We start from the raw sequence: 13,217 nt of genomic DNA on the forward strand, positions 1-13,217 counted from the left end.
GACATAATTTAAAAAATTATATTTTCTAGAAAAGGAGAAACTATTTTTCAACTTGATGGAAAAGTATTGATCGATCAAATAATAAAAAAAAATATATATATATATATATTCTTAATATTATCAAATGTCATACTTTTCGTTTTACAACCGGATGTATGTGTCATCATTTAAAAATATAATCAAAAATATAAAAATTATGTAAATTGATCTATGTTTGTGTAAAAATATTTGTGTAAAATTTGAGTACAATTCTCTTATTGATTTAAAAGTTATTTAATTTTTTGTTTGACTTGATGCTTAAGTATATAAAATCACATTTTGCAATTATTTGCAAATTCGATAAGATCACATCATTACAAATTAAAACAAAAAAACTCTAATATTCATACAAAAAGTTCATTTTTGGATTCGTTTATTCGTTTAAAAATTATTTACCTAAAACTGTAGTAAAATACAATAATTCGCTGCATAAAGCCATTATGAGCCAAATTATTTGTTTAGTGTTTTGCAGTTGATTTCATGGTGTTATGACAAAAAATTTTTTATTTAATATCAGCTGATATTTGCTTTCAGTTGATTTTTTGATCAATATCTATTTTTCGTTAACATTAAAATATTTTAATCATTCTTTTTAAGTTGCAACGATTCTGACGATTTGTATAAAGTTAACTTTTGCTAAATGAAGTGTTTACCTAACTCATTAATAACACTAACTCGAAAATCTTGTTTTTATTAGGTGTTGGAATTAATTCGTAGCGTTTTACAAGTGATGGGAAGTACTTTCATTAATGTATTTTTTAATGCTCATGTGAAATAAATAACATTCTTTCATTAAAAAACGCTACGAATTAATTCCAACACCTAATATAATTTTGACTGTTGAATTAAAGGAGTAAAATATTATGTCAGATCTCAATCGTATCAACTCAATAGTATCATTATATGGTATCATTATAAATTCAACAGTAATTTATGGTTATATAAGTTAGAAATAGAATAAGCGAAAAGGAATATATGTTTGAAATATTAATAAGCACGATCATTCCCGATGTAATAAATGTTCCTTTCCTCATATAAAATTTATTTCTGAGAGCTTTGACGAAATTCGCTACGTTGGTGGATTTTCTTAGTAAAAAGACGGAAGTCTGGTAATAAAGAAACGAATTTACGGTGACGAAATCTTCAAGATCATAAATTTATTATTCACATAGCTATTTCGTGAAAAAGGCGACTCTAATCATCAGAGAATCTGTCATCATACTTCTTCGTAATGGTCAAACGCTTTCTGTGTAACAAAGCAGTCGATGTCTGTGAACGCCAGACGACAAAATGTCGCGTAAAACCGCAATTTCAGGCAATCTTTGTGTATGCAAATATTTCGGGATTCTTGCGCCATATTTCAGTCGCATCGCTAGCAGAAACGTGACTCTCCTCAAAATCCCTCCGTAATCGAACGGGAATCCAAGAAGAGGACTCAAACAGTCGTCGGTACGTACCGGTAGGGAATAACAATGAAGAGAGACAATAGTAATGGAATTATCTTACGGATAGTCGTTCTCCCCGTTGGCAGTACAATCGGCATCGAGCCCGAATCTCAAGTGCGTTCTCTCTCTCTCTCTCTCTCTCTCTCTCTCTCTCTCTCTCTCTCTCTCTCTCTCTCTCTCTCTCTCTCTCTCTCTCCGTCTCTCTCTCTCCGTCTCTCTCTCTTTTGAAACCGGTCCGACCCTGACTCGTCGTTCATCCAATGGCGCGTGGCTAGGTGCTAATGAACTCTTTGTGAGTCACGTTTTAAAAAAGACAAAGACAGGAGAGAGGACGCGATTGACGCGATCCGCGGAAATGCGAGAATCCTCAAAACCCGAAAATGCCGAGTACGCAAATTAGTGGCGTTCTTCATAGCGTTCAATGTCTTTTCAAATTCTTTTCTCTTTTTTTCCTACCTTTTTCTCTTTAATGGAATCCGCACGCACAGCAAGAAATTTTTCTTGCGCTCCGTGCGTTAATGCTTTTCAAGCAAAAATAGAAGAACTCCACAGAATTCGCTAAAGTTTGCGAGAATCGTACTTATGAGCTGGGTTGTTGTTTACAGTTTGATCATGACTTCTTTAGAAAGGAAATATCCTCTCTTGCGATGTAGATATTGTAAATTTCAGGAATAGTATTTTTCCTTTAAATAGGAAACTTTGTAAACAAGACTGCGATAACTTTTGTTCGATGCAATCAAAACGGAGAGTTGGAAATTTTCGACGTAATTATCGAGGATCGAGAAAACTAAATTCCAAGTAATATTACGTCACAGAAATGCTTATATTTTTACGCTTAAATGATCGCATCTTAATCGGTCACTTAATCGATCGAAGCGGAAGTATCAACCGCAAAACATTAAAATGCCAATATATCGAAGATGGGCGAGGGAAAAAGAGAACACGCCGTAAAAGAATGTAAAATAACGGAGGGGACGGCCGTGTGGATGTTGGAATGAAAAATAATCACTCGATCGACTCGAATTAAAGAGAATCCCTCGGTCGAACATCGATCTCACTTTGGTTACCACCCGTGGGCAGCCGATAGTAATTAATCAGCCTGCGCGGTGCACACCGATAATTAGAGGTACCGATCGACGGGCAATTAATACGCCTCTTAACCGCGATCGGCGATCGATCATGGAAATGTTATTCCCGCGAGAGAGTGGCGGAGAGGAAGGGTTGAAAACTCGCGGGTTATAGTGACAAGGGATTAGCATGCATTAAAGACGATGGAAGTTCGTGGAGGGGAAGTAGCTTCTCTAATGTCAGGCATGAGTAAAGCGGGCGGGCGGGCAATTTTCTACGGAATTAAAAATTTAAAGCTTTCAATTTGCCGACAGCTCATAAGCCGCGCGCCATAGTTGAACTCTTGCCCACAAGTGCTTCGTAGACCGACGCGAAATCGAGCTTTAGAGTTGATCTAAAAGTAACATCCACGTGCAATTAATAGGTATACCTTACCACGTGTACTTCTTTCTGTCTCAATCAGGACATAAGTTCACAGGCATTAATTTTTGACGCGTTTACTTACTACCCGTTCCGGGTATCTATCTATCGCGATTCGCAGAAATCCATTCGTGCAATTTATTTTTAATGTACCGATCGCAAGAACTAATAGATTCCTTCATACACGGATAAAATGATTTTGCTGAAATGTCTAAAAATTTAGTTATATAGAAAACTCACTTTAGATACTTCAGCAACACGCCATTCTTTCCATGTATTTGTAAGTTCAGTTGAGACAACAAATACAAATAACTACAAATAAATACAAAAAACACTATTGGATATCAAAAAAAGTAATGATGATCGAATCCATTGTGTTAAATAATATATTTAAATCAATTCATTTCTGTGATTAGTTCAGAGTCAATATCGTTCGTATTGATGTGTAGATATACTTGGTAAATAATAAATTAAATTTGAGTCAAAATTGATATATTTACCTGAATTAAATTGTTTAACATTGTTTTAATTATTAACAACACATTTGATAGAAATAGTAGCAAACCTACATAGAAATGATAAAAAATAACCCAAATTAATATAATTTTATATTTTTAATAATAGAGAGAAAGAAAAATTCGATTTCACTGATAAGAACTCAAAAGTCATAAAATGATAAATCTCGAAAGCATAGCATACACGCGCACGTAATTCCACTTAAAGTTAAGTGTTACTTTAAAGTCGTTTCCTTGATTTTTTCGCGACTATTTGTGTCATCTCCGTTGGGGAGAATAAAAATTCATCGAATATTAAAGTCGCCAGGGACGCTCCGTCCTCGAGTCTCTCGACTAGAAAAGCGCCATCGAAATTGACGGCAAAAAGTCTGTCGATCAAACTGTCGAACCCTTTCGAGAGGGACTATTAGCGGCTATATTTTTCCATCGATCGCCCTGAACTCGCGTCGGAAGTGCTTCTTACCGGAAATAGAAAGTCAAAAAGATTCTACGCGACCGTGGCTGTCCGACATTGTTTTCTGAAAAAATAACGGAAGCGCACAGACGTTTCTGGCCGCGTGTACGTCGAAAGGAAATACCGAACATCTTTATCTCTTCCCTCTCGTTTCTTTCTCTCGCCGTTCCTCGTTCTTTCCGCCTCTTTTTCTGGGCATGCACCTTCCTCTCTCGTGCATAACGCATCCGCTGGATTCTTCGCTCGCCTTCGCGAGTTCAAAAACCTTTCTGCGCGTGCGGCTTCCACGGAAATGGCTCCGAACCACCAATCGCAAGAACCGTCAAGTTTCTAACTTGCACGAAAAATCTGGCGGATCAACTCTTGTGGATAAATTCGTGGATACGTTTTAATACGATTATACAATACAGTGGTACAAGTTATTTTTAACAAGTAAAAATAATTTAAGTTGCTACACAAAAAGATGTCTATATTTTTTTTTTGCAATTATCATAACATTACATTATATGTCATACGTTATAAATTAAATTACAGTTTCATAAATTATTTATTACTTCTGTCACGCGTCGTATGATTTATGTTATGATACACAGGATGGATCCCTGCGGCGAATGCGCTTTATACATCAAACACGGATAAATCGAATATATTTTATAGGTCAAAGAATTCTTTTTCGAGTACTGAAGTAGAACGCACACCTGATTCCACGGTAATTCGTTATCTTGACAGGTTAAGGGTGAGAGCTATTTCGATTTCGATATCGCTTCCGCATACGATATTTCTACCCAAAAGTCAATCGCGGCGCATAGTTGGGAAGTGCTTTCGATTGAATGTGTCTCACATACGTCAATCGTGTTCGAAATGGAAACGCAGTTTCGTAACGCTATAGTTAGCTCGTTCTAAATTGTTTATGATATTTATATCGCTGTAAGTGAAATGCATACAATCTACACAAATCGATTTATTATAATTAGTTTATAATTTAGCTACGGTTGATCAATAATTATTTGATTTAATGTGGCGACACAATCGCACCGTATAAAATATTGAAGAGTCACTTTCAGGACGATATTAACGTCGACGTTATTTCACGTTATTTGTTGACGTACGATTTCCGTACTTGGCGAAAGCGTATCTTCCGCGAGGAACGCGGTTGAACGCGCTTCGTAAAAATTCACCTTTCATATTCGTCTCTCTCTCGGCATTTCACATCGTAACAGTTAAATTACTTGAGTCGTGGCGGCGCAACTTTTCAATAAAGATGTCTTTCGCTCCGCGTGTCTCGCGGAATGAATGCTGATCGAGACAAGCATCGTCTGTAAGTAGGAATAGGAAATAAAGAACGTCGAAGGGACAGGAGGGGGTGGTGGAGTGGAGCGGAAAAAAAAAGCCGAGAGATGTATAACGTCAGAAGTGCTGGCTTACTCGAAATCCAGTACACGAACGTATCGCCAGACTTCATGGAGTATTGAAAATCCAATGGAGAAAAGGTGATCGCAAAGGGGAAAGGAAACCGTAGTGGTTAAACTCAGACAATGAGAATCCAATGAAGGGATATAAGCCTGTCGTAAACAGATGCCTTTGAAAACGTCGGATACGGGAAACGTAAAAAATAGACAAACAAAGTTCATTAATTATAGAGATATTATTATATATTGTTGCGTTAAAAACGTCCAAAACATTTGTTCCGATTCGGCCCTTTTGCTTTATACACTTCATATTAAGCCATCGGAAGTTACTAAACCATATGTTTATTATTATACACAGAAAGAACGGTCTGGTTGAAATATCTAAAAATTTAGCTAAATACAGATCTGAAAATAACTTAGTTGAACAAAATAATTATGTAGAACGCTCAAGCTAATTGCTAGAATGTCAAAACTTTTTACAACGTTACTTATTATGCTTAAATTTTCTGCATAATTAATTTAATAGTTCAACAAAATTATTTTCAGCTTTTTCTATCTTTATCTATCTAAATTGTTAGATATTTCAGTGAAATTGTTTTTTCGTTTAAATATCGAAATGTTTCGGCAAGAGTCTTCTCACATTTTTGCAAACGCCGCGACGGTTGAGATCGCAGATCATAAGTGGATAACGGAAGAAATAAACGCGTGAAATGCGTCAGCGAACGTGTTCCTAGACTTCGTAGACGTATCTCGAGGACCCGGTAAGAAGGATGACCGTAACAGAGAAGAAGAAAGAAGAGGGAAAGGAAGCGAACAGAGGGTGGTTGATGGCGGTATCGGGTGGCTCGAAGCAGTTACCGATACGGCGGGTGAAGCAGGAGATGAAGGAGGAGGATTTGCGCGGGTGGACTTGCAAGGGGGCAGAGGGGGTCAGTTTTTTCCGTTTTTATCGGAAGGAAAGAGTGGCCCCGAGCCCGTAATGGAGTCCAAGCACGTATCCGCCGTGCACACGCTAGCAGAGCCCGTGGCTTTTCCAGTCACCCGACCCCACCCTTCTTGCCTCACCCTCGCGCTCAAATCCCGCGAATTTCTCTCCTTTTCCCCTTCTCTCTCTCTCTCTCTCTCTCTCTCTCTCTCTCTCACTCACTCGCATTCTGTTCTGCTCTCACGAATGGTTCCCCTCCCGCATCTGCACCTGCAAGTTGACAGACCGACATTGGATCCCCTCATACACGAACACACCCTTGCGCAAGTTATACAAGTGAACGCGCTCGTTGAGGTATCTTATAGAATTTCCAGCGCTCGTCGTGCTCGATCATAATCGCCCTTGTAATCCTGCTGGCGATAGAGGAAAAAAGATACGCTGAGTGGGCAGTACGCGACAGTATTACACATACGTTAGTGATACTAATGTTTCCCTGAGTCGACTAAAAACAATTCAAAAATGCGTGCAGATGCGAGATAGATTTGATATTAAAAAATCCAAGAGCTAAAGTAAGAAATATCTCTTTACTTAATAGTATATACCTTTTCTCTTTACATTCATTAAAAATGTATATTATTATTATATATCTTTATAAATAACACTCAATCTGTGGATTTCCCAAAGATAAAAAAAATTGCGTCCCAATCGTGATATGACATTTATAATATACTGTACTTTGCTCATTTATTACAACAACGATACAATTTAAAGATCAAAGTTTTCCAGAAAATAAATTTAAATATCTTGAATTATTGAAATTTGCTAATATTAATTTTGAAATTTTAGTGTAGTAACTGATCATGAAAGAATAAAACTAGGATATTTTACAGTTTCCTCCCCCTCATCTATCCTTTTATTCAAGCAGCTAAAAATGACATTTTTTAATTATGTTGTTATTATAGCAAAGTAGCATTTTAAATCTTTTGAAGGATAATTATTCAAAATAGGATCTTATTTTTATTATTTTGCAACAGTCATGATAAAAATTTTTGTTATGACTCCGACAATGATAATTAATCGAGGAAGTTAAAAAAATATGTAACTTCCTTTTTATGTCTTTTTTTTTAAATATTTTTTTCGTCTTCCTTCTCTCTCGCTTCTATATTCCGCTTTATATATACAACAGTGTAAAACATCGTCTGCTCTATTTAGATAATACAATATATCGACAACTTTGTCTCAGTATACGAACAGAAAGATACATGTGTTTACACAAAACAGGCATAATAAATCACAACTAATCCTTTTCAAGATTAAAATCGACCCCATTAAAAACGATTATATATTTATAATGTCGGAAGATGTGAAAAGCTATATTGGAAATAAATAATTTAAAAAATAGATAAGTTATATATTTTTCGACTTTCTTGGGTTGATTACCACTGTCAAAATCACAACAAAAATTTTAATCAAGCCTGCCGCAAAAAAATATCAAAATTCTGAAAAGGCCCTATTCTGAATTGCTCTTTGAAGAAATCATCTAAAGATTTTATTCCATTTGCGTGCTGTTATTACATTACATAGAAACTATAAAATTGTCGCTGAGACGAAGAGAAAGAAAGATCGATCGACGCGAGAACGGTCCTCGCTCATCGACCATCTTCGGTCGAACGTATCGAATGGATGACCAATCGGCCGCATGAAAACTCGATTTGTTCTAATAAACGACCTACGATAAATTTCTTCTACGATCCGCCTAACAACGGCCTCTTAACGACTTCATCCGACAACATTCTCTAGTCATCGAGAAAGGAAAGATCGTCGCGCGGGAATGAGTGTAGCCTTAATCGGTAACAAGTCCAATAAATACAAATACCCTAACACGGTTTGTGGCAATGTCATATGTATTGGAGAAACTCTTTGAAATATGGTCGCGCGGAAAAGTGTCGACAGTGAATTTCACGAGACACCGCTTTAAGGTTTCAACTTTCCATTTTTGCGCGGGCCCCATTCGGGCGAGTATCAATCACTGAAACTTTAATAACTCAATTCCCCAGTCAGACTGATAAATTACAGATCGAGCCACCGAGTCTTGCGATTTCGTTATAGGACGGCAATTTTCGATCGACAATCGCACGCCGAAAGTTCGATTCACGCGGCCGATATTCATTTTTCTTCCTCGGTTGCACTTTTTTCTCTGTTTATACCAATCAAACTTGCTATTTGTCGTAGCTGATAAACTGTACAAGCCTGTCAGCAATATTCGCGCTGGTACGCGGAGTGTAAAGATCCGCTTTTTTTTTAATATTTTTTTCCGCTTGTCTCGTTGAATGTTTTCGACGCGCGGGACCAGCAGGATTCTATCTGGTGGTCGTTTAAAAAAAAAAAAAAGAGCGAGAAAGAGAAAGAGAGAAAAAGAAAAGGACAAACAAATCGCACACGCGAAAACGAGGAGCGACCGGAAAAAGAGAGGAAAGTGCGAACGCCGTGCGTCACAGTGAGCTTTTAATACTACCTGACGAGTGCATGTTTAAAGGCTTACCCGCGCGCGTCATCGACGGATTTTGTCGTGAAACCGATCGGATACAATGAGCGCCGCATGCGGCATGATTACGTAAAAATACAGGCTACTGTGCGCGTTTACGACTATTTCCCGGCAATTTTTTCAGGAGCGCTACGCCGTGACATCGCGGATTTTATAGACATCATAAAACGTGTATATACGCGCATTTAAGCGCGTGCTGAGATATGCTGCGATTGATTAAGGAGAATGACGTCTACGAAGTACGCACGTTACACTATATTTTACTACAAAAATTTTATAGCGCCATTATGATTTTACACGATCAATGATACACGAATATCGCGACTCGTTTTATGCGTTTATCAATTATGCTGATTTCTGCTAAAAGTACAAAATATTTTTTTATCTTAATTTATTATTTTAAGTAATATTTTCAACCTTTTTTAATTCGCAATACATTAAAATGACAAGTCGAGATACATTACTAGATGTAAGTTTCAGCACTTATAGATTTCTTATCAAGTATCAACAGTACTACATTCATAGAAATAAACAGAAATCAACATTGTGACAACTGCTTGATTTAAAAACTTTTTTTCTGTATTTACAAATTGCAGTCCACTAGTAATTTATTATTAATTTTTATATGAACAAACAACGTTGAATTCTTAGAATTAGATTTAAACCCCTAATTCGATAATAAAAAAAAAAATATATATATATTATGAAAATTTATGCGTATGTATGCATGTGATATTGATATAGTAGTATGTAGTAATGTGTTAGTGACACATAAATTATGTAAGTTCTATCGAGACAACGTAAAACGGACAACTTTAGGATCCCTTTAATGAAATCTTATCTCCATTCGGATTACATGACAGCGTGACGTTTTTTTTTATTTAACAAGATATTCATGCTGTGATAAAAAAAAATCCACTAAAGAAAACGTTACGAGATTCCAGCATGGGTTCAGGTCGTAGCCAACAATCTTCGCGGTGTAAGATACGTCGTGAAAATTCGTTTTGTCTCTATTTTTTTTTTCACTATTTCTCATACGCGACTTTTATTCGGCGGTAGCGGGGACGGAAACCGGATGGTTTGTAGGTCGTTAAAAAGACGATTCCCAGCGCCGGTAACGTCATCTTGAGCAGACATTAACGTCGGTGAGCCGTGAGGAGTACATAATGTTGCGTTAACTTAGTGCTCGAGGGGAGATGGATGAGCGGTACGCGTCGCAACTTTAATTTTTTCCCCCGGGGCGACGGGGCTGCTTTCGGTTAACCCGGCCTGCTCACCCCTTCGCCAGCCAGAAGAGCCAGAAGAACTTTTTAAAACGCAAAGTCGGGACGCTGTAGAGGCAGGAGGATGGTGGTTCTTGAGGATACCAACGACTCTCTCCTTCGGAGAGGCGAAGCGAGAGAGGGTGCGATATACGTGCACGACATCATGAAGCTCGTTATAATACTCTGCGAGCCCACTTCATTTCTTATTGCCGGGAACTAGGCGAACTTACAGAGCAAGCGACGGAGGGAGCCTAATGGCCGCTAACGAAAATTGGACAGCGCTGAGCACTTTAACCGAGTCTCGAGTGTGAGAAGCTAGTAGAGTTGTCATATACAATTTCCAAAACTAGAACTTACAGGCCAAAGATTCTGAACATTTCTGAACATAACGAATAATTATTTCACATTTAACTGTTTATTAATAATACAAATTTTGCTTTAAAAAATAATCGATCAAAATGATAGTCATAATAATCTTCCATTATTCAATTGTGATTGATCAATTTCTTATGTTTCAACATTTAAAACGGTTTTGCTGAAGTATCTAAAAATTTAGCTAGATTTGAGTTGACTATTTATTGTGCTAAACGAACAAAATAATTATATAGTACATTCAAGCATGATGACAATGTATTCAAGAAGTTTTGATATTCTAACAACCAGCTTGAACATTTAATATAATTATGATCTAACACAATTATTAATTTTGATGGTCTAACACAATTATTTCCAGTATTATCTAAATTTTTAGATACCTCAACAAGATTGTTCTTCTCTTCTTTCCGTATATATACCTATTATAATTATTCCAGACGCCTTCGGAAAATCAACCAGACGTCCTAAAAAGAGAATGAATGGCAATTCCAAGCACGAGGGACACGAGACAAGTTCCGTTCTGGTTTTCAAGATAGGTCGATGATCAAGGCAGCACACGAAAGTGTTAATTAGCACGAGAACGTTTAATCTACTAAAAGCAATGCTCGGTCAGATATCACACGCGACTGTTCTCCCGTACTTTCATCTCGCATTCATGTACGTTTTTTCCGTACGCCAGCACAGCCTCGAGGTCATCATTAACATCGTTAATTGAATTAAAATTGAATTTCAATTTGTTGAAATCAATCAGCGAAATTTTGATCAGCGGCATATTGGAAATTATAAATCCCGTTATAATACTACCCAAGTAAAATTAGCGATTTGCATAACTTGGCAAATGGCGCCAGATTATGGGATGGAATCTCCAAGACGCGATGCTTGCGGCAGTGCCCTAACTTTCATCATCAGTCTTCCCTTCATTTTTCGCCCTCCCTATATGAAAGCTCATGGTTTACGAAAAAAAAAGAAAGAAAAAAGAAGCCGCGCCTGTTCCTTCGTCAATCAATCATTGTCAATCGATCGATCTACGCCCAAAAATTCTTTCTGATCAAAATAGTAAACATGCTTTGATAACTTATCTAAAACGACCAGAATCTTTTTTCAATGAACTAAAATGATCAAATATAATGCCTATTTATCCCAAAATAATTCAGTATTTATATTTGCGATCATATTCTTGACATGTTCTATGTTGAGTCTATTGCGTCCTGTGTGGATCTAATGATGACTCACGTTGAATTTTTAATTCGGACTGTTTGATTTTTGAGTATATAAAAAAATATAATTTTATGTATTGTATAATTTCTGATATCATACGTAAATGCACATATAATTATGATATATTACGCAATATTGATAATGCACTAAATCTTCTTTATAATAATAACCATTGTAAAATAGACATTATTTAATAATGACAAATATAAGTAATAAAGGTTACACCGACATGACTCCCACGAGACAAGTCACTTAAAATGAGTGCAGCACAGAACATATTAATTGATGATAAATATAGGTATATTTATAATATATTTCACTCTTATATATTTATAATTTCTATTTTGTAAATATCAATATACAGTATAATATGTTACACTGTATATCGATTGTTACAGATTTCGCTGAATGTACGTATATATTCATATATACATACACATATATACATCTCATTTCCACTACCCACAAATTATCTCGAAAAAATACATTTTCAAAAAAAGTATTTTCAACGAAAATAGTATGTGTATTGATAGCCATAAATTAGAAATTGTATATAATTTCATCATAAACGGAAAATTTACTATCTTAGAAAAATCTGTACTTAAATACAAAAATATAAAATTTTAAATTGTGTATTTAAATCATAACATGGCTGAAAAGTAAGACATTGAAATATAAAAAATAAATTTTATAGGGGATGAATAATACATTCATGACTTCTAATGGAAATTTTAAAATAACCTTCTTAAAAAAAAAATCGTCAGAAAAGTTATTTTTGGATATTAAACCTTAATTACCTTGGAAATTATTTTAGAATTATCTTGAATTTTTTAGAAATTTGACATAAAGGAATTTCTTATCTTAAAATATTACGTTTTTAGTATCTAAAAACTATAAGAAGCATTTAATCCAGTTCAAAGTAATTTTTGGCTGTAAATTAGTCAATCAAAATAATTATAATGTAAGAATCTCAAGCATGATGAACAATGTTGCATAATTTTTTACATTTTAGCAACCAGTTTGAGTATCCTACATATTTTGGTCCAACAAAATTACTTTCAGATCTATATCTACCTAAATACAGCAACCGTTCTTTCCATATAATGACATATGTTGAATTATGCAATCTATAATTCACAAGAGCGAAAGAGTGGGTGAAGCTCAAAACGCTCGCAGTATCTTCCTGTGATTTAATTGCTCTCTTGCGTATATAAACCGGAAATACATGCATACGTGTACATATAACGTCGCCCGAACGGGGGCATCGCCACCGGCGATCGCACTGTGAAAGCTCACAAGCGACGATAAAAGCAATCGCGGAGGTCTTTCGCACGTTGCCAAAACCAACGGCGAAACACGCGCATAATCGGCTGGTTCGATGCACTCGCGTGTCTACACGCGGCGGTTCGGAGCGGGTGGCCGGAGCAGTGTACATTATGCGGTGCGGATAAAGACGTCTTCTGTCCACGGTGTATACACGTGATCGGGTTCAAGGTCTCCGAAGAAGATCGAACCGCGCTCACGAAACTCCTATGCGTA

The 13,217-nt window shown here is 36.3% G+C and overlaps 1 protein-coding gene across 1 annotated transcript in view; it reads right to left on the reverse strand.

The window, feature by feature from the left end:
• Nucleotides 1-13,217, reverse strand: part of Pdk1 (Phosphoinositide-dependent kinase 1) — a 384,329-nt gene that overhangs the window by 259,137 nt on the left and 111,975 nt on the right. The window lies entirely within an intron of this gene.

Source organism: Acromyrmex echinatior, chromosome 18 (assembly GCF_024713525.1).
Source record: "Acromyrmex echinatior isolate Ae372 chromosome 18, ASM2471352v2, whole genome shotgun sequence".
In the NCBI taxonomy this organism is placed as follows: domain Eukaryota; kingdom Metazoa; phylum Arthropoda; class Insecta; order Hymenoptera; family Formicidae; genus Acromyrmex; species Acromyrmex echinatior.